The 26383-nt window shown below is 43.6% G+C and overlaps 1 protein-coding gene across 1 annotated transcript in view; it reads right to left on the reverse strand.

The window, feature by feature from the left end:
- Window positions 1-26383, reverse strand: part of ADAMTS10 (ADAM metallopeptidase with thrombospondin type 1 motif 10) — a 148036-nt gene that overhangs the window by 90397 nt on the left and 31256 nt on the right. The window contains exon 2 of the mRNA XM_083179191.1: window positions 24100-24185. The gene's annotated coding sequence lies outside the window, so the exon portion shown is untranslated. The remainder of the gene's footprint in view (window positions 1-24099; window positions 24186-26383) is intronic.

Genomic DNA, 26383 nt, shown 5'->3' on the forward strand with positions numbered 1-26383 from the left:
AATGTCTCTCTGGCGGGGAGCACAGTGTAAAACCATTAAAAGAACAGTCTCTGGCCTTCTGTGGAGGCATGCCCATAGACATACATTTAATGTCCCCTATAGGGTTTAATTATTACACAAAGCATAAAGTATTCTCTATGAGACTTGTAATATGACATTAACTGTACATTCATAACATATACATATCTACAACAAGGGTATATATCTACCCCTAACGTGGCGGCTACCACACACTTCCCCGTAGAACCTTGCATGTCCCCATGCAACAAATTTTAAAAATAAACGGAATCTTTCCTACTTAGAATAAGATTCAAAAGGAAAAAATAAACAATACTGCATTACATTTGACCATGTCAGTAACACATTAAAAACTTTCTCTTTCTACTCTCTATACCTGAGAGGTAAGACGCCTTGTGTACTTCTGTTCGAACGTCTTAACTCTGAGGTATCCTGGGCCACTTCATCATGTGGAATGACAGAAACATTACTTTCAGGGAATACAGGAATTTCATTATCAAGGTTAACAACATTTGTACTTTCAGAAACATTCATCAAGCAGTAAGGCATGCCATTGGCTAACCCTGGCCAGAATAGCTTTAACATTTCAGGGAATGAGCCACTGCTGTCCGTATCTGTAGGCTCCGAGACAGGAAGCTTAGGAATTGACACTGAATCATGACATTTCTTGAGTTGGTTTCGGTGTATTACTACTGAGTTTTCTTCGCCCAATTTTGAGATTTGGTAAATGTCCATTCCAGGGTTTGGTATTTCTTTGATGATGAACAGCTGTTCCTCCCAAAACGAATCCAGTTTGCTCTGTCGTTGGTTCTTTTTCTTCCAGACAACATCTCCCACTGCCAAGGGCTCTGCCAGTGCGGTTTCATTATAATACTCAGTCTGTTGTTGATGTAATTTATCTCTTCTTTGGTCAACAAGTTTGTAGGCATCACGGATTCTTTTTTGATGAGTTTGTCCCCATTCCGTTTTTGGATTCTCCACTGAGGACATTTCCTGGGGCACTTCCAACTTTAGATCTGCAGGCAACCTGCCATTCCTCCCGAACAACAGATAGTATGGAGTGAATCCGGTAGCTCCATGCTCCGTGTTATTGTAGACAAAAGAAATCTCAGGTAGCAATTCAGGCCAATCTTGCCTTTCTGACTTGGGTAGGGCTCTTAGAATGTTAATTAGAGACTGATTGAGTCTTTCGCAGGCCCCGTTACACTGGGGATGATAGGCCGTAGTGTGTGTCTTTTTACAGCCATACCATTTGCACAGTTCTTGGAACAAGGTTGATTCGAATGCAGCCCCTTGGTCGGTGAGGATTCTTTCGGGATAACCGTACTGTTTTACAAAGGCTCTCCAAATTATTTCAGCAGTGGTTCGGGCCGTAAGATCCTTCACAGGCATGATGACAGCAAATTTGGAGAAGTGATCTATGATCGTGATGGCGTATTGGTAACCTTGGCGACTCGGTTCTAATTTCACATGGTCTATGAGAACCAGCTCCAAGGGATGATGACTAACAATAGGATGTAGTGGAGCTCTTTGTGACGTTGCCGGTTTCTTTTTAAGTATACATCTCGTGCAATTCTTGCACCATTCTTCCATATCTTTCCGCATCTCTACCCAAAAGAAACGTTGCCGCACAGTGGATTCTAACTTCTCAGCTCCATAATGCCCGGAGTCATTGTGATAAGCTTGGAGCACTCTGTCCTTCTGACATCTGGGTATCACTATCTGACGGATTAAAGCATGTGTTTTGGGGTTGATGATCGCACGCACCAGTAGGTTCCCTTGGAAACGGAATTTGCTCCTCTGTTTGTATAATCGGATGAGCTCAGGATCCGCTTCTGGTTCGCATTCATACTTCCACCTTTTCTTAGCGGTTATCAATGTCTTCAATTTGGTCAACAGTGGACTTTCCCCCTGAATCTGCTCCCAATAATCTCTGTTTTCAGGGCTCGAAGTATCGGTTTCAGCTTGAGCGGCTAGCTGTTTCTTCTCTTTAGAAACGGTGGTTTTACCAAGGAAGAAGTCTTGGAAAGCTGGCATTTCTATCTCTTCCCACTTGTCCGCATCTTCTTGAATAAACTGCTCTTGAGAGACACGAGAGAGAGCATCGGCGTTGCCATTGCTTTTCCCAGATCGATATCTGATGACAAATTGGAAGTTGGCTAACCGGGAATACCACCGCTGTTCAAGGGCTCCCAACTGAGCCGTTGCTAAGTGAGCTAACGGGTTGTTATCCGTGAATGCGACAAACGGGGTTGCAAGCAAATAATTTCTGAACTTTTCCGTGACTGCCCAAACGAGGGCTAACAGTTCAAGTTTAAATGCACTGTAATTACTATCATTCCTTTCACTTTTTTTTAGGTTTCGACTAGCAAAGGCAATGATACGCTCTTGATCATGTTGCTTTTGAGACAGCACGGCCCCAAGCCCTTGAAAGCTGGCGTCAGTATATAGATGAAAGGGCTGACTATAATCAGGGTAGGCGAGGATGGGCGTAGTGGTCATTAACTCCTTAAGGGTATCGAAAGCTTCTTGCTGGGTCTCAGTCCAATTAATGGGAGTCTGTTTGTTCTGCTGTTGTCTATTGATCCCTCGTAGTAATTCGTGTAATGGGGCAGCCACACGGGAAAAGTTCTTTATGAATCTACGATAGTAGCCTATAAACCCTAGAAAGCTGCGAACGTCTTTAATGGTCTTTGGCACGGGCCAGTCTCGGATAGCTGAAATCTTATCTGGATCAGGGACAATCCCTTGGGCGCTTACAACATGCCCCAGATATTTGACACTGCTCTGAAGAAGGAAACACTTGGAGGGCTTGACCTTCAAGCCGAATTCTGCCAGTCTTTGAAACACCTCATGTAGATGTTGGAGGTGATCATGGTACGTGCTGGAGTACACTATCACATCATCGAGGTATAGTAAGACGATTTCAAAATTTCGATGCCCCAGGCAGTGCTCCATTAGTCGTTGAAATGTTCCCGGAGCATTACAAAGCCCAAAGGGCATCCTATCAAACTCGTAAAGTCCCATGGGGGTGGTGAAGGCAGTTTTCTCACGATCCCCAGTGGCTACCTGGATCTGCCAGTAGCCACTGGTGAGATCTAGGGTGGAGAAGTACGATGCGGACTTTAGGGCGGTCAGGGATTCCTCAATTCTGGGCAAAGGATAAGCGTCCTTATGAGTAACCTGATTCAGTTTTCTATAGTCGACGCAGAATCTCAAACTTCCGTCTTTCTTTTTCACGATGACAATGGGTGCTGCCCATGGGCTATAGCTTTCATGAATCACCCCACTCGCCTTCATGTCCTCTAACATCTTTTTCACCGGCTGATATAAGGCAGGAGCCAGCATTCTGTATCTTTCTTTTATGGGTGGTGTGTTCCCAGTTGGAATGAAATGTCTTATGGTCTCAACTTTTCCGAAGTCGGAGGGGTATTTACTGAACGTTTGGGCATTTTCCTGCACCACTCTCAGAACGCCTTCTATGAGTTCCTCCGGGGTGTTTTCCTCCCCGATGTGTATCTCTTTCCACCAGGGCTTATCTTCTGTACTTTCAGCTGTAGCGGTGGAGGATTGATTGAAGCTCACTACGTCATGGACATCTTGGAAAGCTATCCAGCTCAATTTCGCCAATGTCTGGTGATGTGCTACTCGGATGGGATAGTCATGCGGATTGAGCACTCTGACAGGTATCCTTCCATTGCTTACAGTGACAAGGGTTCGAGCAACGACTAGGTCGAGTCGGGATTGTGTTCTGCTGGGTTCCACCAATGCCTGATAGGATCTTCCCATTGGGCCACACCGGGCTTTGCACCATAGGATAACTTCCGTATTTGGTTTAACCACAAAGGCTCTCTGATCCGTGAACTTAACTCTTCCGATTTCTCCAGTTTCTTTCACAAACTGTTCTTGGCTACGCAACACTTTTATCACTTGACATAAGGCTTTTTGGTGACAGGAAGGCACGTGGGGTAATTCTGACTGTAAGGCGTTAATCAGTTCATTGGGGCAACTTTGCAGGATGTTCATCCCGATGATTATTGCAGGGATAGACGAATCTTCAGTATGCGTGATAAGACACCCTTGCCGAGTTAACAGTGTCTGTCCTATTTTTACATTGACCTCACAATATCCTTCACAGGGGATGGCCAGGCCATTACTGGCTAGGAGTCTAAGCCATGTGGGGGGCGGTGGGAGTGTCTCCTTTCTATCCCAGAGCTGGCAAAAAAGTTTATAGTCTATGGTGGTGACTTGTGACCCAGTATCTAGAGTGGCGAGGACTTGGACATCATCGATATATACAGGTATTACAGGGCATCGCCCCGTATATCGAGAGCACCACTCTTCTGGGGACGGACCTATTGAGGGTAATCTCCCCGGGGATCGGTCTCTGTCCCCGGGGCATTCAAGTTTAAAGGTCTCTCCTGACGACACATTCGCTCAATATGACCACCGCGGCCACATCTCCTGCAGATGGGACGACCTTGGGCGTCGAATTGATCTGTTGGCCTTCGGCCTCTTCCTTGACTAGGGCCCCACCACCCGCCTCGTGAAGAACGGTCTCTAGTATGCCAATCAGAATTTGGTCTTTCGTTGGGTCGACTGTTTGCTAACCTCTGAATCTCTTTCTTCATGTCAGCCATTCCTGTAACTAGATCCTCTATCTGTCCTTTTAGGATGTAGTTTAGATCTCCAGCAGCCGACTGTGTATTCTGAGCATTCACTTGTTGTGTCTTAACCTCCTTTGCTGCCCCCAAAAGTTCATCTGGACTTGAAAATGAATGTTCCTGATACCCTGGGAGTTCCGGGAATCCAGCTCCAGTGTTACGCTTAACCCCAATTAGTTTAATGGCCGCTTCTTTGAAATCTAGGAATGAGGCTTCATCTTTTTGCAGACGCAAGAGTTTCAATTGGGTCCGGACACTGTCTTGGTGTACTCCTTCGATTAATCTGTTGATAAGAGCCTCATTTTCGTCTGGAATCTGGGCATCTTCTGCATCGAATTCTTGTATATCCTTCAGCATTTCCTGAAGACTCAGGGCGAAATCTCTCAAAGTCTCATCCAACCTTTGCTTTCTTGCATAAAACCGTGACTTTAACTCTGATAGAGTGGCAATATGGAAGGTTGTTGCTAGTCTCTGAAAAATCTGATCTGCCGTCTGCTTTTCTCTTGCTGGCCAGGACCAAACTTCCCTTAGCGCTGGTCCTTTCAGCTGCCCTATAACTATTTCCACTTGTTGCTGTGGACTTAATGGATGAAGTATAAATATAGAGTTCAGTTTCTTTTTAAATGCTTTCAATGAAACGCCATCCTTTCCTGTTTCTTCGCCAGAATAGCATGGAATCCATGGCGCTCCAAAATGATATGGCAAGGTAATTGGGTTAGGGGTGGCCATGGCTGGTTGCGGGGTTCCTTCAGCTGAATCTCCGCTGGACATTTTGCTGTTTTTCTTGTACGAATCCTGTTCGTGCGACGCCAATTCTGTGATCCTCACAGGTAAGTATCTTCTACTTTACAGGTAAGTATCGCTTTGTTTTTACAAGTTATTCAGCTATACACTTATGGACAGTTCATTACAATAAAACACACAAATAAAACAATAAGGTTGCTTTTATTAAACTGGAACTCTGCTTTCGATGAAAGCCTGTTTGAAATCAAGGTTATTATTGGGCATGAAATATCAATATGCCAATACAAACATTTACTCACATAACATTAGTGAGCTGTTACTATCTAACAACTGGTTGACAGCAGAATAAATAAAGATTTAACACTTCACTTACAAACTATGGTGACACGTTACAATGCCAAATAATGCGAATAAATACTACACTGACCTCTAGAGATCGCTGTCTAAACCGTTACACTAGATTGTTATTACTTTGATAGACAGGCAAAATAATTGCTGGTAAAACATCTCCTAAATATCAATTACAATAAAATGTTACACATTTCCACAGTACCCTTTGTTTCCTATAAGGCCTTTAATTACACAAATGGGTTATTATTGCGCAATAATCCTTCCTTCTTATAATAACCTAGAGTTAACTCTTTTTATGACTATAGTCAACTGTTATACAAGCGCTTTTTAATAACTGTCTATTCCTTTGTTGCAGGCTTTCAGGTCCCACGTCGCAATGTCTATTCCCTGAACAGAATATTTGTAATCCAAAATTTGGGAAGAAGTAGGTAAGTGTCGCTTGGCGGGGTCCTGATGTAGTCTATGCATTAAAGGGAAGAATAGGCTAATGGGCGTTAAACCGAAGAATGGTCTATAAATTACAACAGTCCCCAGCTGTCTGGCACTTCCAAATTATTGCTCCTCTGTGCTGAGATTATACTGCAAAATTGGTTTTGTTGTTATCCTGAGCCCCTTGCTATGTGAACTGTCCCTGCTATTGCTGGGATAGGCTTCTTATTACGATGAAGCACCGCTGCTAGTAAATCAGTCTCCAAATACAATGTCCTAGAAAAATCTTAGTTTAACTGGCAGTTGTAGTCTAAACCTCCCAAGTATGATAGTCTATTAGCTATTTCTGAAGCAAGCCTGGATTAGTTATAAGGTCCCTCTCTCTCTGTAACATCGACAGCTTCAGTAAGGATTGCTGGCAAGGAGCGTACGTCCTGAAGTCTATGACTACTCCTAATGTGCTGAGATAACCTTATAGCCAGACTCGGGGGTGCAGACTACACTGGGAGATGATGTAGTGTCGTCTCTTTACTTTATGCAGCTCTTACAGCTCTGTATGCAGTTTTATACAGCTCTTACTGAGCAAAGCAGTCTGATTGATGCGTGTGATACAAGTCCCTGGGACTTGCTAGAACAGCTGAGTGTATGATGCGGGAGGCAGGGCTGAGGGCATAGTGGGCGGCCCTTTTGGGCTGGATAGTCACTCACCGCGCCCCTTTATGGTTCCTTATCTGCTGCAGGATCGACTGGACACTCCCTACGGTGCCGCCTCCACCGCCTAGTCACCGCCCGGAATGACGCAGACACCGCCTTCCTATGACGCTTCGGCCCGCCCAGGAACACCACGTCTGGGTTTGCAGGGGAGAAGCCGCCGGATCTCTGGTGCCTGTCACCGCTGAAGGGAAGAAGCTCTGCCGTCGTCTCTGGAGCCCCTGGTGAGTGTGCTCCGTGTCTCAGCACCGCTCTCTGCTTCCTCTCCAGCTGCGTAGCTCTGCTTGCTTTTACAACCTCTGGGGAACTGCTCAACAGCTGTTAACGGCTGTCAGTTTTTTACCCAGGCTCTCGTGGCTCACGGTGCCCGTCATGTGCACGGGCTGAATAACTTTATCGACATAGTGGTTTTCTGCCAGCAGTTTGTTGCTCCCTGTCTAATGTCTCTCTGGCGGGGAGCACAGTGTAAAACCATTAAAAGAACAGTCTCTGGCCTTCTGTGGAGGCATGCCCATAGACATACATTTAATGTCCCCTATAGGGTTTAATTATTACACAAAGCATAAAGTATTCTCTATGAGACTTGTAATATGACATTAACTGTACATTCATAACATATACATATCTACAACAAGGGTATATATCTACCCCTAACGTGGCGGCTACCACACTTAGACCGGTTCCCGAAATGATGTAACCCAGGAACTCTTCTAGAACTCACATTTTTCAAGTTGGCAGTGCAGCTGATTAAGACGAAGCCGCTAATGAACTTCTTTAACATGATGACATTAATTCCTCTATAATCAATATATACTCTCAGACCCAATCTTTTTTTTTTACAAAGAAGAACCCTGCCCCTGCGGGGGACGTGGATGGACGAATGAAACCCTTTTGAAGATTTTCCTTAATATACTGAGCCATGGTCTCGTTCTCGGGTAAGGATAAAGGATAGGTCCGACCTTGAGAGGGAGTTTTACCTGGCATCAGGTTAATAGGGCAATCCCAATGGCGATGGAGCGGCAGCCTGTATGCTGATTTCTTGCAGAAGATGTCAGTAAAGTCTTTGTAAGGAAGTGGAAGAAGATCCAAGGTGGGCGAAGATGTGGACTGTACCGGAACAGCCTTCTGTAGGCAGAAAGAGTGACACTCCTTACCCCAGGAGAGGATTTTCATAGTTTTCCAGTCAATGACGGGAGAATGTCTTTGAAGCCAAGGGAAGCCCAGGACCACTGAATGATTAGCTTTAGGAATGACTAAAAAAGAGAGAGTTGCTCCTCATGTAAAACGCCGAATTGTACTTTTGAATCAGACTTCCGTCTCTGCAGAGAGTTGGAATTCTTCCGGGAGCTTAAGAAGTTCCAACCGATAGGCCGTCAGAAACTGGGCTGATATAAAGTTCTCCGCAGCCCCGGAGTCCAGCAATGCTTGAGTGGTAACGAAACCATTAGGCAAAAAGATTTGGAGGGTAATCAGAGAGTCTGCTTTAGTTGGAGAATGTTGAGGCTGTTCCAGATGGCTTCTCCAAGGCCAACTAGGACCGGGAGTTTAACGGAGAATAAAATGGTGTGCCGAATAGTGTGATCTTTTCTGTAGACAGCTTTTAGAGACCATAGATCTTATAGCATTAGCTTTCTTAAAGATAATGTCTGGTTTCTTTGATATATAATCTTTTAATACTGGGTCCAGCATCAAAATATGCCGTGTCTGTTCAGTAGTTTCTTGATATCTTGTTCTGCACTATTATATTTAGTAATAAAGGGGCAAAAATTGTCTTTATTAGTAGCGTCTTTATTTTTATATTGAAGGAGCTCTGTTCTGTCACACCCCCTTGCCGTTATTTGTGCATTATTAATAATATCATTGGGATATCCTTTTTCCTGACAGTGTGCAGAATATATTTCTGCTTGTTCATCAAATTTATGGACGTAACTACAATTTCTCCTCAATCTTGTATATTGTGAGTAGGGGACATTGGTTTTCCAACTAGGCAGGTGACAGCTTTGAAAATCCAGATAACTATTGCTGTGAACTTTCTTAAAGAACGTGCAGGTCTCAATTTCGCCAGAGTTTTCAAAATTTTTAGTGGAAATAACCAGATCAAGAAATTATATCCTGGGATCATTAAATGCATGGGTAAATGAGAGACTATGATCATTAATATTGATGTCTATCATGAAATTTTCAAACTCATCATTACTCCCATCCCACACAATGATAATATCATCTATGTATCGTTTGAGCATTATCAGTTATTTTTGTATGCCCCTTCCAGTATCTCTCTCTCCCACTGGCTGATATATATATATTCTATATATATATTCTCTAAAATTGGGGCACAGATACTCCCCATAGCTGTACGTAGTACACCTCCAGAAAACTAAAATAATTATAGCGAAGAACAAAATCAAGACTTTTACAAATAACCTCTGCTTTTTCAGGGTCCATCTCAGGATCCTGTGTTAGTCTTTCACGGCCATTCTTCCTTTTTCATTAGGAATGGCCGTATACAGGGCCTGTACATTCACCGTACACCACTTATACTTATTCGACCCGCTTACATCCATTAATATTTTAAGAATGTGGGTAGAATCCTGAATGTTTCTATTAGGGGTACATACTTTTTTATATATATCTATGAACAAACTCTGAAAGCCGTGATGTCAGTGACCCTATCCCACTAATTATTGGACGTACAGATGTAGCCACTGTCATCTGTCCCTATAATAGTATTAAGTGAGTAATTGGATTACTCTGCTAATCCCCTACTCTATTGTTCTATGTATTCTATTGCAGCTGAGAACAATAGGATAGCCATGGCTAGCCATCCTGAGCCATGGCCTAAGGAAGATAGATGAGATGGGCTCCTACTGTATATGGAGGTAAGTAATGCTTGGTAGTATATGGTGGTCATTACAGCGGTCTGTAGTATGTAATGGTCACTTATACTCTTTATTGTATAGGAAGTATATATTTATTTAATACTGTGTGTAGTATATGGCAGTCACTAATGCTGTATGTAGTACAGTATATAGTAGTTGCTAATGCTGTATATAGTATGTAGTGGTCATATTGGTAAAGGAGGACTGCTATCCACTAGACAAGGTAGGGGAACGCTGTGATGGATACTTGCCCCAGGTGACAGTCTAATTTCACCCCTGGAGTAGCAGAAAAAGAAGGGGCTTCATTCTTCCTCCCCTTATTTCTCTGAGTCCCCTGCTCTGCCTCTCTGGGTCAATCCTGCTCTTGCTGCTGGTGACAATCTTATGACTGTCCCTGGCACAAAAACCTATTGAGGATTGGAGTGCAGCTCACAGTTCTGGCATGAACCCAAGTAAGTAAAAAATCTTCGAAATCGTAGCCCAACCCATTTACACTTGTTCTGTACCCTCCAACCTGTTCCTTATATACACAGTACACACTCCACACAGCAGAATTATTCATCTAGAATCCAAAATAGTCTTCAATCAAATGGAGATTATCCTGATTTGATTGAAGACGATTTTGCATTGTAGATAAATAATACTGAACCCCCTGCATGCTGCAAAGCTACGCCTCTTTCCTACAAGACTGCACACCTTTTACAGACACAAATTTGGGATCCCGCTAAAGAAAGAATGGATATATTACTTATACAGTACATTGACATAAATTATCGAAGGTTGAAATCTGGAAGTGCCTGACAATGCAAAGGTTAAACCTTTGTAGCCTCAGACATCCTGGAGCAGGGTTTAAGCCCTGGCTACACATACTAAATCAGCATTTGCTAGGCCTTGGAGGCAAAAATAAATACATAGGGAGTAGAGGAGGAAAAGAGAATGGAGAACTTGAGACAAGAGATTATGAACAGATGTGAGGGGTAGGGAGGAAAAGCAGAGCGTGGGAAAGAGTGAGGGAGGGAAAGAAAAAGAAAGCATTGACACACAGGGTGAGAGCAACAACATGGGTAGGAGAAATACACAAATTATTTGTGCCTGTGAAAAATTACTTACAGTACTTTTGTTCCAACATAACTATTTAATATTAGTCATTTGTAGCTAGATGTAAATTGATTGTACTTGTCTATGCTTGTAACTGCATATCTATTTTATGTAAAAAAAAAAAAGATTAAAAGCACTCATTTGTCATCATATTCATGAGCTCTTGGGAAATAAGGAGGGAGTAAAGGAGTCAAGTAATATGTACTGGAGGAAGGGGGGGGGGGGGGGGGGCGAGAGAGGGTGATAAAGAGAGAGAAAGTCAAGCAGAAAGGAGATTCTGGCCTTAGTGGACAATGAATTATATTTTTCATGGCCAGTTTTTAGTGTGATAGAGAAGCATTACTTATAGAATATCGCTGGAGAAGCTGAGCGATATTTCCTGGCAGCAGTAAAAGAAGACTCTTATGCAGGGCTGGACAACACCGGCCCTCCAGATGTTAGTGAACTACACATCCCAGGATGCTTTGCATTAGTTTTGCTATGTGACCATGCTGAAACTGATGCAAGGCATGCTGGGATGTGTAGTTCATCAACATCTGGAGGGCCGGTGTTGCCCAGCCCTGCTCTTATGGCTTCACTGGATAGTCATGGTACCCTGTGCGCACAATTATCTGTTTTGCTGGTTCAAACTTCCTCATTTGCAGTTTAAACTGTTTTTCTTTTTGATAACCCCTTCCCGACATTTGACGTACATTTACGTCATGGTCGGGAAGCACTTCCCGACACATGGCGTAAATGTACGTCATGGATTTAAACTGTCACCGCGTCTATAGACGCGGTGACAGTTTCAACATGTCTGCTGTCCCTGACAGCAGACATGTCCGTGCATGCCCAGGGGGGGCTGCGATGCCGCCCCCCCCGTCGGCGATCGCTGTGATTGGCTGTTCAGTGTGAACAGCCATTCACAGCGTTTTCCTGTGTCACCGGCGAATAACGTTCGCCGGTGACACGGGATCGGAGGTGATTGGTGCTGTAAAGTACAGCACCAATCACCGCGGGGTGTAAGGGTGACACTGGTGTCACCCCACCTCACCCCGCCCGCCCCCAAAGGCCGTGATTGGTGCGTCGGACCGACGGACCAATCACAGCCATGGAGGGGGGTTTAAACTAACGGTGACTGCACTGCAGACGCCATTCCGGTCTGGAATAGCGTGCAGTGCGGTCACCGTGCCCACCTGCCGCCATATACTGACCAGAACCTTGCTCCATACTTACCTGATCACTGCTTCATCACTGCTTGATCACTGCTTGATCTGTGCTTGTAGTGTGCTGGATGCTTCCTGGATCCTGTTGCTACTTGTGCCTTCCTGTGCTGTGAAATTGTGCTGCTGCAGTGTAATAGCTAGATAGAGAGATAGATAGAGAGAGATAGAGAGATAGAGAGAGATAGAGAGAGATAGAGAGAGAGATAGTGTCAGAGAGTGCTATATTTTGTGCTGCTGCAGTGTGATATAGTTATAGATAGAGAGAGAGAGATAGAGAGAGAGAGATAGATAGAGAGGCCTAGTGACAGAGTGCTATATTTTGTGCTGCTGCAGTGTGATAGTTATAGAGAGATAGAGAGAGATAGAGAGAGAGAGATAGAGAGAGATAGTGACAGATTGTGCTATATATTTTTTATATAACTGACTGCTGCCCCCTCCTTTTGTGCTGATCAGTATAAATTAACTGATCAGCAACTTTTTGGGGGCGCAGGTTTTTTTTTATATATAGATATACCTGTCAGTGCTGCTGCTGCAGTGTCATAGAGTGATAGATAGTGAGAGATAGAGAGATAGAGAGAGATAGTGACAGAGAGTGATAGAGAGTGCTAAATTTTGTGTCTGCTGCCCCCGCCTTTTGTGCTGATCACTATATCTGAGGTGATCAGCAACTTTTTTGGGGGTACAGAGGTTTTTTTTTTTTTATATATACCTGTCAGTTGCACTGTCAGTTGCACCAAAGGTTGTGCACCTGCTGCACCTCACTGGTAATCAGTGTCGCATCACTGATCACCTTTTTTTTTTTTGTGAGTGCTGTGGGGTATTTTTTTAATTTTTTTTTTACACACACTGTGATTTTGTGGGTGTCCTGTGGCCACTGTGCGCTGATCAGTGACGTACATCACTGATCAGCTTTTTCGGCACAGGGTTGATCTATTTTTTTTTTTTTTTGATCAAATTCCTGTTGCCTTTGAGCGCTGTTCAGTGACAGACGTTAATGACCAACATCTGTGCTCAATTTTTGGCGCAGGACCTTTTTTTTTTTTTTTTTTAACCCCTTCAATTTTTTATTTTTAACCCCTTCATTTTTTTTTTTTTTATTGGTATAAAGTATTTTTTTTTTTCTGCACTACATACACACTACACACTACATACCCCCCGGGTTGAAATAAAGTTTGTACCCCCCCCTACACTATACACGTGTTGAAACATTTCACTACCAGTAACACAAAAATAAAAATGGCATCCCAAATGTCCTCCCAAATGTCCTCCCAAATGTCCTCCCAGTCATCCAGGAGAATGTATTCAGTGGAGGAGGCATATGCCATGCTTGCCTCTGACTCTGACACAGCCAGTGATGCAAGCGGGGAATTTGAAGGATTCGTCTTAAGCTCTTCTTCCTCCTCTGGTGATGAGGGACCCCCTCAAAGACGCCCCCGTAGAGCAGCTGAGACCCCCCCCCCAACAATTGATCTCGTATGGACCCCACCACCAGACAATTTTGAGCCCCAGGTTCCTGAGTTTTTGGCCATGCCAGGAATCCAATTTGATTCCACAGGTCTCAGAGAAATTGACTTTTTCAAATTATTTTTCTCTGATGATTTTATAAATTTAATGGTGGACCAAACTAATTTATATGCCCAGCAGTTTATTGCTCAAAACCCCACGTCATCATTTGCTAGGTGGACCCCTGTAGATGCAGTAGAGATGATGACGTTTTGGGGTCTGGTGTTTCATATGGGCATAGTAAAAAAGCCAGAAATTAGGCAATATTGGAGTACAGATGTTCTGTACAGTACTACATTTTACCGTATGGCCATGACCCGGACTCGATTTGAGACAATTCTTAAATTTATACATTACACCGATAATGCACAGTGCCCACCCAGAGATGATCCCACCTTTGACCGGCTATTCAAAGTCAGGCCGGTCATTGATCATTTCAGTGCCAAATTTGAAGAGGTGTACATCCCTGAAAAATTTATTTGTATCGACGAGTCCCTTATACATTTTAAAGGAAGGGTTAAATTCCGCCAGTACCTTCCCAGTAAGAGGGCAAGGTATGGCATAAAAATGTATAAACTGTGTGAAAGCACCTCAGGGTACACCCACAGGTTTAGGGTTTATGAAGGGAAGGATTCAAGAATTGAACCGCCAGAATGCCCCCCCTCCCTCGTAGGTGTTAGTGGGAAAATTGTCTGGGATTTAGTGCACCCCTTCCTGGATAAAGGTTATCACCTCTATGTGGATAACTTTTACACTAGCATCCCCCTGTTTAAGGCCCTTGGTTCAAGAGGTACAGCAGCTTGCGGTACTGTGCGCAAGAACCAAAGAGGCCTCCCAAAAACGCACATTGCCCAAGTAATGAGAAGGGGTGAAAGCAGGGGAATATGCAACGAAAATATGTTGTTGGTCAAATATAAGGACAAGAGGGATGTCCTTATACTGACAACAATTCACGGAGACAGTACCACCTCCGTCCCTGTACGAGGTACCAGTACCCACACCTCAAAACCTAATTGTATCCTGGATTACAATAGGTACATGGGCGGAGTGGATCTTTCAGATCAGGTACTGAAGCCGTACAGTGCCCTGCGGAAAACAAAAATCTGGTACAAGAAGGTGGCCGTGTATATCATCCAGATGGCACTGTATAACGCTTACGTGCTATTCCGTTCTACCGGCCAGAGGGGGACATTTATGCACTTTCAAGAGGAAGTCATAAAGGGCCTAATATTTGGGAACCAGCAGGCAGAGGGCCCCAGTACTTCTAGTACTGGCCCCCGTATTGTACCAGGGCAGCATTTTCCTGATGAAATCCCCTCCACTGGAAAAAAGGGCAGGACACAAAAAAGGTGCAAAGTTTGCTATAAAAAGGGAATAAGAAAGCAAACTATTTTCCAGTGTGACACTTGCCCCGACAAACCCGGCCTATGTATAAAGGAGTGTTTTAAAATATACCACACATCTATGGAATATTAGGTTCATAATTTCACCGTGCTTCGGGGGTCTTGCTAATGCCACATAGCACCCACCATTCATTCCACCAGAATCTGAGCCGCAAAATCCAAAAATCACTCCTTCCCTTCTGAGTCCTGCCATGCACCCAACTGGTATTTTTTGGTCACATGTGAGGCATTGCCGTACTTGGGAGATATTGGGGCACAGATTTTGGGGTGCTTTTTCTCCTTCATTCCTTGTGAAAATGAAAAATTTTGAGCCAGAACTGCATTTTTGTGTAAAAAAATGTAATTTTTCATGTTCACTGCCCAGTTTTATCAAAATTGGTGAAACCCCTGGGGGTTTGAAATGTACACTATACCCCTAGATGAATTCCCTGAGGGGTGTAGTTTGCAAAATTGGGTCACTTGTGGGGGGGTTCCACTGTATTGGTGCTTTGGGGGTCTTGCTAATGCGACATAGCACCCACCATCATTCCACCAGAATTTGTGCTGCAAACTCCAAATATCACTCCTTCCCTTCTGAGTCCTGCCACTTTTTGGTCACACATGAGGCATTGCCGTACTCGGGAGAAATTGGGGCACAGATTTTGGGGTGCTTTGTCTCCTTCATTCCTTCTGAAAATGAAAAATTTTGAGCCAGAACTGCATTTTTGTGTAAAAAAATGTAATTTTTCATTTTCACTGCCCACTTGTATCAAAATTGGTGAAACCCCTGGGGGTTTGAAATGTACACTATACCCCTAGATGAATTCCCTGAGGGGTGTACTTCGCAAAATGGGGTGACTTGTGGGGGGGTTCCACTGTATTGGTGCAACATAGCACCCACCATTCATTCCACCAAAATCTGTGCTGCAAAATCCAAAAATCACTCCTTCCCTTCTGAGTCCTGCCATGCACCCAACTGGTATTTTTTGTTCACATGTGAGGCATTGCCGTACTCTGGAGAAATTGGGGCACAGATTTTGGGGTGCTTTTTCTCCTTCATACCTTCTGAAAATGAAAAATTTTGAGCCAGAACTGCATTTTTGTGTAAAAAAATGTAATTTTTCATGTTCACTGCCCACTTGTATCAAAATTGGTGAAACCCCTGGGGGTTTGAAATGTACACTATACCCCTAGATGAATTCCCTGAGGGGTGTAGTTTGCAAAATGGGGTCACTTGTGGGGGGGTTCCACTGTATTGGTGCTTTGGGGGTCTTGCTAATGCGACATAGCACCCACCAAAATTCCACCAGAATCTGAGCTGCAAAATCCAAAAATCACTCCTTCCCTTCTGAGTCCTGCCATGCACCCAACTGGTATTTTTTGGTCACATGTGAGGCATTGCCGTACTCGGGAGAAATTGGGGCACAGATTTTGGGGTGCTTTTTCTCCTTCATACCTTCTGAAAATGAAAAATTTTGAGCCAGAACTGCATTTTTGTGTAAAAAAATGTAATTTTTCATGTTCACTGCCCACTTGTATCAAAATTGGTGAAACCCCTGGGGGTTTGAAATGTACACTATACCCCTAGATGAATTCCCTGAGGGGTGTAGTTTGCAAAATGGGGTCACTTGTGGGGGGGTTCCACTGTCTTGGTGCTTGGGGGGTCTTGCTAATGCGACATAGCACCCACCAAAATTCCACCAGAATCTGAGCTGCAAAATCCAAAAATCACTCCTTCCCTTCTGAGTCCTGCCATGCACCCAACTGGTATTTTTTGTTCACATGTGAGGCATTGCCGTACTCGGGAGAAATTGGGGCACAGATTTTGGGGTGCTTTTTCTCCTTCATACCTTCTGAAAATGAAAAATTTTGAGCCAGAACTGCATTTTTGTGTAAAAAAATGTAATTTTTCATGTTCACTGCCCACTTGTATCAAAATTGGTGAAACCCCTGGGGGTTTGAAATGTACACTATACCCCTAGATGAATTCCCTGAGGGGTGTAGTTTGCAAAATGGGGTCACTTGTGGGGGGGTTCCACTGTATTGGTGCTTTGGGGGTCTTGCTAATGCGACATAGCACCCACCAAAATTCCACCAGAATCTGAGCTGCAAAATCCAAAAATCACTCCTTCCCTTCTGAGTCCTGCCATGCACCCAACTGGTATTTTTTGGTCACATGTGAGGCATTGCCGTACTCGGGAGAAATTGGGGCACAGATTTTGGGGTGCTTTTTCTCCTTCATACCTTCTGAAAATGAAAAATTTTGAGCCAGAACTGCATTTTTGTGTAAAAAAATGTAATTTTTCATTTTCACTGCCCACTTGTATCAAAATTGGTGAAACCCCTGGGGGTTTGAAATGTACACTATACCCCTAGATGAATTCCCTGAGGGGTGTACTTTGCAAAATGGGGTGACTTGTGGGGGGGTTCCACTGTATTGGTGCAACATAGCACCCACCATTCATTCCACCAAAATCTGTGCTGCAAAATCCAAAAATCACTCCTTCCCTTCTGAGTCCTGCCATGCACCCAACTGGTATTTTTTGTTCACATGTGAGGCATTGCCGTACTCGGGAGAAATTGGGGCACAGATTTTGGGGTGCTTTTTCTCCTTCATACCTTCTGAAAATGAAAAATTTTGAGCCAGAACTGCATTTTTGTGTAAAAAAATGTAATTTTTCATTTTCACTGCCCACTTTTATCAAAATTGGTGAAACCCCTGGGGGTTTGAAATGTACACTATACCCCTAGATGAATTCCCTGAGGGGTGTAGTTTGCAAAATGGGGTCACTTGTGGGGGGGTTCCACTGTATTGGTGCTTGGGGGGTCTTGCTAATGCGACATAGCACCCACCAAAATTCCACCAGAATCTGAGCTGCAAAATCCAAAAATCACTCCTTCCCTTCTGAGTCCTGCCATGCACCCAACTGGTATTTTTTGGTCACATGTGAGGCATTGCCGTACTCGGGAGAAATTGGGGCACAGATTTTGGGGTGCTTTTTCTCCTTCATACCTTCTGAAAATGAAAAATTTTGAGCCAGAACTGCATTTTTGTGTAAAAAAATGTAATTTTTCATTTTCACTGCCCACTTGTATCAAAATTGGTGAAACCCCTGGGGGTTTGAAATGTACACTATACCCCTAGATGAATTCCCTGAGGGGTGTACTTTGCAAAATGGGGTGACTTGTGGGGGGGTTCCACTGTATTGGTGCAACATAGCACCCACCATTCATTCCACCAAAATCTGTGCTGCAAAATCCAAAAATCACTCCTTCCCTTCTGAGTCCTGCCATGCACCCAACTGGTATTTTTTGTTCACATGTGAGGCATTGCCGTACTCGGGAGAAATTGGGGCACAGATTTTGGGGTGCTTTTTCTCCTTCATACCTTCTGAAAATGAAAAATTTTGAGCCAGAACTGCATTTTTGTGTAAAAAAATGTAATTTTTCATTTTCACTGCCCACTTGTATCAAAATTGGTGAAACCCCTGGGGGTTTGAAATGTACACTATACCCCTAGATGAATTCCCTGAGGGGTGTAGTTTGCAAAATGGGGTCACTTGTGGGGGGGTTCCACTGTATTGGTGCTTGGGGGGTCTTGCTAATGCGACATAGCACCCACCAAAATTCCACCAGAATCTGAGCTGCAAAATCCAAAAATCACTCCTTCCCTTCTGAGTCCTGCCATGCACCCAACTGGTATTTTTTGGTCACATGTGAGGCATTGCGGTACTCGGGAGAAATTGGGGCACAGATTTTGGGGTGCTTTGTCTCCTTCATTCCTTGTGAAAATGAAAAATTTTGAGCCAGAACTGCATTTTTGTGTAAAAAATGTAATTTTTCATTTTCACTGCCCAGTTGTACCACAATTGGTGAAACCCCTGGGGGTTTGAAATGTACACTATACCCCTAGATGAATTCCCTGAGGGGTGTAGTTTGCAAAATGGGGTAACTTGTGGGGGGGTTCCTAAATTTTAGCATCTTATGGTGCCTAGAAACCTACATGGTGCCTAAAAAATAATCTCATAAAAAGGAGGCTCCAAAATCAAGTAGGTGCTCCTTCTATTATGAAGCCTGTGGTTTGGTCAACGTGCACACTAGGGCCACATATAGGATATTTTTGAAAACAAAAGAATTGGGGGAATCAATTTTTAGTCACATTTCTCTAGTAAAATGTACTGTGTTCCTTAGAAAAATGTATTAAAATTGCAAATCTGCAAAAAAAATGAAATTTTGAAATTTCACCTACACTTTGTTTTAATTCCTGTGAAACACCTAAAGGGTTAACAAACTTCCAAAATGCTGTTTTGAATACTGTGAGGGGTGCAGTTTTTGAAATGGCATCATTTATGGGGGTGTCTCACATACAAGTCCCTCAAAGTCATATCAGAACTGAACTGGTCCCTAAAAAAATCAGTGTTTGAAATTTTCTTGAAAATTTGAGAATTTGCTATTCATATTGTAAGCCTCCTAGTGTCCAAAAAAATTAAAAGGAAGTTGAAATAATGATGGAAACATAAAGTAGACATATGGTCTATGTTAGTTATTAACTATTTTGAGTGGTATAATTATTTGTCTCACAAGCAGAAAATTTAACATTTTGCAAATCGCTAAATTTTCCATTTTTTCACGACATTTTGGTATTTTTCACAAAAAAACACAGACTGTATCGACCCAAATTTACCACTAATTTGAAGTACAATGTGTCACGAAAAAACAATCTCAAAATCACTGGGATAAGTAAAAGCAAAAAAAAGTTATCCCCACTTAAGTGAGACATGTCAGATTTGAAAAAAATGGCTCTGTCAGGAACGCAAAAACTAGCTCTGTCAGGAAGGGGTTAAAATAATTTTAAAAAACAATTACTTTCATAATATAATATAATATAATATAGGTTCTCTGTTATAATAATCATTTAAATTGAGATGACTGTAACAATCAGAGTATAGCAGATGTACTTGTACCTCTGTGTCCTTGTGACTGTGCATATGTTTTCCAGTGCTCAGTATAGAGAAGTTACCACCGGAGGTACAGTATTCAGCAAGGGCTGTTGCTGACAATAGTTATCCATAGATAGGGGGATTGTTTATAGAAAGGGGGCTTGTTAAACAGGGGGGAAAAGCCTCAGAAGAGGCCAGGAAGTGAACAAGTTTTAATGATTTGTGCAGTCTACTTAACAACACAATTATGGTTATGTTAACCTTATAAAGACTCCTCATCTAGCAGCCCATTTATTAATAGAAAATGATGTACAGTAGCTTGAGCAGTTTCTGTATAAATTTAGGAATTGTTGTGATGAGCTAATGGCCTGATGATGGAGATGTCAGAGAAATCACCTGCAGAAGGCTAATTAGTGCTGCAGTCCACAATCCTATTTTTATGAATGAGGACTATGATCTGAACACTCTTTTGGGTCACGGCTGTCAGGTTGGCTGGTTTGGTAGCCACGACCCTGTCCCATTCTTGGTCTCCTCACCTGCCGTAGGACGAGAAGGAGGTGTGGCCATGAGCTGCGGCCGGGAAGAGGCGAGCTGCAGCCGGGAGCTCGTCAATTCCCTGCCGTTCTCGGCAGAATGAGTCTGACTGCTTGTGAAGTCGGGTTCATTCTGCCCAGATCCCCTGTTCAATACTGTCGGGGAAGACAGCGTTAAATTGTGCCCCACAGCCATCTCCCCCGTCGGGAGATGGCGGCAGGGGATTGAATATCCCCCTCTGTCTCAAATTCCTAAAAGCTACGCTTTTCAAAGTTTGGCCAAACTGGTTTATGCCATCCTCATATGGAGTAAATTGCTTTATGTCTATAAATGATGATGATGATGATGATGACAATTTTTCTGTGGTATCATGTACAGTAATCTCTTATGCTACAGGTCCCAGTGGCATTGAATGACACTTCCGGGTATGTGACTCACGGTGCCAGCTACCAAACCAGCTAAGTTAATAATGCTAAGGAGGGCTAACCTATACCATTGTGTGCATCTCTGCCGAATTCCTCTGGCTTCCTTAGAGAGTGTCATTAATTAAATACTGTACATAAAGATCTACCATTGGCTAAAGCTGGGACGGTACACTCTATATACCATATATTGGTTAATCTTACAATCTGCAATGGATTACAATGACCAGCCCATTTCATTGTTTGATGAATTGTGTGGTTTCATCTACCCAAGTGATGAGGTTTGCTAATGTTGATATTGTAACAATATATTGTACCATTGTACATCGGATCATGCAATGTGTACCTGGTGACGATATATCATTACATCATATCATCCATCTACTATATATCACTTGACACTGTATGTGTCAGAAGAAGAAAGAAATTCATGGCAGGTCCCCATTATTCATTGCCAGTTGGTTGTTAATAACCATTTTTTCTTTTTAAGTGTATATATTTTACTATTAAGCCTGCGCAAATCAAAAGCTAGTCTGCTACCTTCTGTGTTTGTGCATGTGTGAGAGAGAAAAAGATGTAGTTTCACTCTCTGCCAGCAGATGGCAGTGTTTCGGAGATTTACGGACAATAGACATATATTAGGATTATATTATTACTGTATGTTATGTAAAATTTGCCTTTTTACTACTTAGCTGTACATATCAATCCACTTTTTTATTCACTTATATACATGCTGTTTATTGTTAACATCTGTTAATATTTTTAAAGCTTGGTATAGGATTTTGACACCCTCCTCTTTTAAAGCTGCTTTTACAGTACTGGGAATACCATATTATATCTCATTGTTCTATTTTTTTCTTTTTTTTGTGGAGTAAAGTATACACTTCTTACCAGGGCCAGATTAAGGTCTGAGGGGGCCCTGGACAACAAACTTGTGGGGTCCCCTATCAATAAAAGTGATTATATATAAACAGTTATAAGATGGACTATCTAAAAAACAGGAAGAAATGGCACTATTAATACATTTGGTGGAATGAAAGGACATATACATAAAAATGGACAGACATCATAAGATTATCCAAAATTGGCTCACAAAATATTGTTGTTTAGGAATAATTGACAATAACTAATATCTCTTTGAAAAAGCCTCCATTGTCAGGGGCGAAACGTGTTAGAGAAAGCCCCAGCCAGAGACACCTTGGATATCCACACCACTCTGCAAAAGGTCAACAGCCAGGAAAAGTCCACACACCTGTGGTTGTCAATTCCTGTCCTCCAGTGCCAGCATCTCCAGCGGGACGTGAGAACTCCAGCAACGTACGGGTGGCTGCAGCATCGGTGAGAGACGCCCCCAGCCCCTCTCACGCAGGGGTGCAAGCCGGGAGAACAGGAGCAAGGACCGGACCTTCACATCACAGGTCCGTGTCTCCCGTGCACCCTCCCTGAAGTTTCCAGCCCCTGTGAGAGAGGCGCCGCCGCATAACATCCCACAGTGAGAGCCCGGGAGGGTAAGAGCAAAGACCGACGTACCATCTATCCAGGTCAGCTCCCCCCCATAGTCCCGTACCGGAGGGACACTCAATTGCACAAACATCACCCGGAGTTTCAGCGCATGGAGGCGCAGGTGAGCGACGCCAACTGTGGCGGCAATACAACAACCAGACTGTTTATAATTAATCAGCCGCTACAATTGTTGCAGAAAATATATGTTACAGTCACAAAACTTACATATCGTTTGACCCAAAAAAACGAAATATCCAAGGTGCACACTATACTATCTCAAAGTGAATTAATTTTATAATATATTGTAAAAAATACCTTTTATTGTGTATATTATTGTTTTGTTTATAGGTGGCCACCTGAAAAAAATGTAATATCTACTTTAATAAAATTTGATGATATACAAAATCATCATTTAAAAACAAATTTGTTTGAAAGTGTATTCCTACATGGTGCCAGAATATTAGCGCAGTCTTTGCTATCCTCTTTTGTTCTACAATAACTAATATGTCTGGCTCCACACAGCTCAAATTCTATTGCCAGCCAGTCACAGACTGCCGCCGCTACCGAGGAAGGAGCTCAGACTGAGTGAAATGGCGCTGCCTCACTCTCAGCTCCTGGACATCACAGAAATCCCAGCGGCAATTGCGCTGACTGTGAAATCCTGCAAGAGGCTGACAGCCGCGTCAGCAGCACCTCGGCGGGCGGCGATGGCAGCGGTTGTGCAAACAATCATGGGGTACACCGATTTCAACACCAGATGCTTGCGCAATTAAGAATGAGAATGTAGCAGCCCCTAATGTGTGGGACCACCCCTGTCACTCCTCCCTGGATCCGGCCATGCCTCTTACATCCAACACTGCCTCAGCCAGTATGGGCTTATTGTTTCTGCTGTAGCATGTAGGAAGCATGTTGATCTGTATGTCAAGATAGCAGCATCTGATTTGGGGCTGTACAAACATTTCATGCTTTGATGGGAGCAGCTGAGCGAGTTATGTTTCTCATATAGCTTGTCACTTCAATGCAATTTGAGTTGTTCCTGTACACAAATTAAATTCTGTTTTGTGGCACTGTGGACCGAATTCAGAGATGGACATTATTGCAAGAGCTGCTGCAACTTTGTATACAGCAACTGTGTAATAAAATGGTAATACCACAAGAACCATCTTATGTAAAGAGATTCCTCCTGCCAGGGTCTTTGGAGACACAACATCTGATCATCTGGGTGACCCTTAGTAACCCCAAGGTTACTGAGGAAATACAGTGTTTTCTCCTTTCCGGGGATACTGAAAGGTAAACTGTTTGCTGAAATGCTGGCTATTGCTTCCACTGCGCTACCCCCAAATGGGCACAGCACGTCACTTATGCTTTGGCTTGGGGGGCACTACGACCGTCATTGCAGAAACAGATTTGCAAATACATAGTACAGATTCTGCATGGCACAGTTCGCCTCACATTGATGTAGGTAAACCAGTTTGTGTACATTTCTGAATTAGGGACTGTGTATTTCCCTGCTGAAGTATTCTCCTGTACTAAAGGTGCTCAGGGTGTGTCACTACCTAGGCACCATGACGATCAAATGAACTTTTTACGTCATTTTCAGCCACAATGGGCTCAGAGTGAGCTTATGGGGGTTGTTCCCCAAACCTAATTCTTTGGATGTCAGATTTATTTTATTTTTGCATTTGACATAGATGTGCACAGATATTGCATACTTACAATGTGATGTATGAGCGTTAATAATCCTCCATTATGTTACATTCGGTGTCCAGCGATGATAGCAAAGACAAGGGGAAATTGCTCACCTGTAAAGACAGTATGGGACTTTTATAGAATTGTCTTGTATACACAATTTTTTTTGCATTAGGTAAGTATTTCCAAAAATACCCATAACATAGTAGATGAGGTTGAAATAAGACATAAGTCACAGGGGAGGCTCCAGAGGAGGGGCTGCAGCTCAGTTCAAAATTCAAATAGGGGAGGCACGGCAACTGCCACAAACCACCATTATAAACTAACTCACTGGCAGTTGGTATGTCTCCCCTATTTAAATTTTGGACTGTGCTGCAGCCCTTCCACTGGCTGCCACTACATAAGTCCATCATATTTGATAGATACATGAGGTTAAGTTGACTCTTATTATATATTGATGCTGCCAGACAGCAATAGGAGCAAAAGTTTATTGGCATAGTGTTTAGTTCTGCTACAAGATAGTCAGCGGTCAGATGGTTATTCTATAAATGTAAGCTTATGGGAAATGTGAATGGAGTTGGTAATTGGGTAGAATAGTCTTTGGAGGTTAACAATGTGTGTAGAGAGTTTATTAATTATGTCTGGAAAGATGAGTTTTCAGCGAGCATTTGAAGGTTTGGAAGGAGTTTGAATGTTGTGCAGGGTGCCGGATGAGTGACTAACAGTTGTGACTACGAGAGATGTTTCACCGTCATCGGAATACCGATGTCAGTAGCCCGACAGTCAGAATCACAACTTACAAGGGCTATTTTCGGTACTTGTGTATTATCTGGACACCCACGAAATTGGCCGAAAATCGGCCGCAAATCGCATGCAAAAATCGGATGCGATTTAGTGGCCGATGTTTGGTCGATTTCGGCCGATTTTCCGTGTTTTCCGGCCGATTTGCATGATATTCCATCATTGCACACCCCCACTATCCAAGTCAGCCTGATGCGTGGCGAGCGGACGCGGTACGTGTCCTCCCGACTGGTTCATATCCCCACTATCCACGTCGGCGTGGAGTTAAGTTTATAAAGCGTGGCGAGCACAGCGAGCCACCGAGCCTGAAGCGTAAAACGATCCCGAAGCGTGGCGAGTACACACAAATTACTTGACATGTATTCCGCGTTCCCTTGGCACGCTTCAGGATCGTTTTCCGCGTCCGCTCGCCACGCTTTGGGCTGACTTGGATAATGGGGGTGGGTACTTTCCTAGCATGGCGCCCCCCATTTCCATCGTAGTGCATCGCATCGCATGCAATATTGCGGCATGCAATGCGATTTTTAATTGTACAAGCTCGCTGATGGGTGCTTACAATGTTAAATGCACCCCCATTGTCAATGGCACCCACCACTATCAACGCCAACCTGAAGCATGGTGAGCGCAGCGAGCCCGCGAGGGGCGGCGGTACGCGTCCTCCGACCTTTTCATACCCCCACTATCCACGTCGGCGTGGAGTTGATTTTAGAAAGTGTGGCGAGCACAGCGAGCCACCGAGCCCCGCAAGGGGACACGAAATACATGTAAAATAATCCGCGTCCCCTCGCCACGCTTCGGGCTCGCTGCGCTCGCCACTCTATCTAAAATCAACTCCATGCCGAAGTGGATAGTGGGGGTATGAAAAGGTCGGAGGACGCGTACCGCCGCCCCTCGCTGGCTCGCTGCGCTCGCCACGCTTCGGGTTGCCGTTGATAGTGGGGGTGCCTTTGACAATGGGGGTGCATTTAACATTGTAAGCACCCATCAGCGAGCTTGCTGGCATGTGATGCTATGCAATATTTAATTGTACAATCAGGGGCATTTTCCCAAAAATCGCATCGTATACTATCGCATACCATCGCAAATCGGCAGGAAATGGCCGAAAATCAGATGCAAATCGGCCGATAAATCGCATCGCGGATCGAATCGGACGAAAATAGGCCAAAAATCGGCCGCACATAGTATGCGATATCGTATGCGATTTACATTAAATCGGGCACCCAGATAATACACAAGTACCCTATTTTCCCTTGTGGGGGTCCATGACTCCCACAGAGGGAGAATAGAATAGGTGGTGAACGCTGTGCAAGGGAGGGAGTTTCATTAATAGGGTGTCGTCCAAAAAGTTCCTGTAATAGGGAATAAGAGCGGGTAATGATGGACTGTGACTGAAAGGAACAGTTCTTGGGCAGAGCCGGATGGTAGCTCAACAATACTGTATATAGGTCAACATTTAAGAGGTCAACACAAGCAAAAGGCCAGCGTGGCTATGATTGACATATTAGAAGTT

This window comes from Crinia signifera, chromosome 1 (assembly GCF_055691185.1).
Source record: "Crinia signifera chromosome 1, ASM5569118v1, whole genome shotgun sequence".
Taxonomy (NCBI): Eukaryota; Metazoa; Chordata; class Amphibia; order Anura; family Myobatrachidae; genus Crinia; species Crinia signifera.